This window comes from Microtus pennsylvanicus, chromosome 1, assembly GCF_037038515.1.
Source record: "Microtus pennsylvanicus isolate mMicPen1 chromosome 1, mMicPen1.hap1, whole genome shotgun sequence".
Classification (NCBI taxonomy): domain Eukaryota; kingdom Metazoa; phylum Chordata; class Mammalia; order Rodentia; family Cricetidae; genus Microtus; species Microtus pennsylvanicus.
Window position 1 is genome coordinate 107,500,350 of NC_134579.1, and position 2,079 is coordinate 107,502,428.

Sequence of the window (2,079 nt, forward strand, 5' to 3'; positions counted from 1 at the left end):
AGAATGTTTAAATGTCTGTGACCTTTGACATAACCTTATGAGCCCTGCTCTGCGTGCCAGATCTGAGCAGTACACCCCAGAAAAATCACTTTACAGTTTCATTTACGAAAGAAAATTCTCCGAGATAAGAGGGATACACAAATCAGTTCATTTTCTCAAACAACCTTTAAACCCTACTTAATATTTAAACTCTGTTCAATCTTTGAACCTGGTTCTACTTGACATTATTTAAGTACTGTGATTTTAGTTGTCATTTCGGCACTGGGAAGGTACAGGCAGGATCGTGAGGAAAACAAGGTCATCCTAGACTACCTACTGAATTCTGTATGTTGAACAAAGTCTGTACTTCTGGAATAAAACCACCTTAATCGTGGTGGATGATCTTCTGTATATGGGCATGTATTCATTTTTCTAGTATTTTGTTTTAAAAAAAATTGCCCCTGAGATCATCATGCTCTCTCTCTCTCTCTTTCTCTCTCTCTCTCTCTCTTTCTCTCTCTCTCTCTCTCTCTCTCTCTCTCTCTCTCTCTCTCTCTCTCTCTCTCTCTGTGTGTGTGTGTGTGTGTGTGTGTGTGTGTGTGTGTGTGTTCGTGTCTTGGGGTTTAAAGTAGTACTAGCTATGTAGAATACCTTTTGGAGAGATCCTTAACAGTCTATGATTAAAAGAAACACTGAGACAGTTCGGTTGTAATTCTTCTTTGCAGGGCTTGTGATGAGACTGCTGTCCTTTTCAGGATTATCCGTACTGATTCCAACAGTTGCTATACCAGTTTTCACTCCAACAGTGAGCATGAGGGGTCTTTTCCCTGCATCCTCACCACACTGTATTATCACTTATATTGATCTTGGGCATTCTGGCTGGGCTAAGACAAAATCTCTGGACAGTTTTTATTTTATTTCCCTGATGGCTAACAAAGATAAACACTTTTCAGTGTTTCTCAGCCATTTGTGTTTCATTTCCTGAGAACACTTTTTTTAGTTCTATAATCCATTTTGAAAAATGCAATCATTTGTTTTCTTGATGTTCATTTTTCTGGGAAGGCAGAGAAAGGAGGACCCCTGGGCATTGTTAACTTGCAAAACATGTACCTTTTGGGGGGGGGATTACGGCTGTTATGAGAACTCACCTGGGGAAAAGAAAGCAAAATAGATTCTGCAGTTTGATGCAGGAAGATTATCCCTAGCCACCATGAGAGTACTGCCAACTAAAAGCGGTATTTAAATCATCTCTGTGGTAGTCTTGATTAAGAAACAACCATCATGAGCCGGCCGGTGGTGGCGCACGCCTTTAATCCCAGCACTCGGGAGGCAGAGGCAGGCGGATCTCTGGGAGTTCGAGGCCAGCCTGGTCTACAAGAGCTAGTTCCAGGACAGGCTCCAAAGCTACAGAGAAACCCTGTCTTGAAAAACCCAAAAAAAAAAGAAAGAAAAAAAGAAAAAAGAAACAACCATCATGGTACCTGAAGAGATGGCCTATTAGTGAGTGTCACGTCTATTCAATAACAAATTGATACACTGAATGAAAAAAAAACCACTACACATTGTCTAGAAATAAATTTTTATGTGAAAAAACTATCTGGAGACATTTTGTTAGACATATTCACATCTTTAGGTAACAGTGTTCTCCGTGTGAGCTTCGGATGACCTATAATATACTCTGGCTTTGTAGCATATTTCAGTTCCTTGGAAGGATTGATAACTTTCCGAGTAGCCAAAATTGTTCAGAGTACCTATCAGCATGAATGTGCACACCCACGATGCTTTTGTCCATGTAGAGGAAACTCCCAGATCCTGTACTTATACTGGGTTCTATGGTTGCCATCTTCTTGTGTATACCCAGTGACTTTGGTTTGAGCACCGGCCTTTCAAACTAAAAATCAAACAGAGAAAGCATGAGTTAGTCTTTGTCATCATTGACTTCATATAAAAGGCCTTCAAGTTTTACAATGAATTTGAGTGAGCAATATTATCAATGAAGCAATCAGCATACAGAGAGATAGGACCAAAACACTGCCAGGTGGTGGTGGTGCACGTCTTTGATTCCAGCAGTCAGGAGGCAGAGACAGACAGATCTCAGTG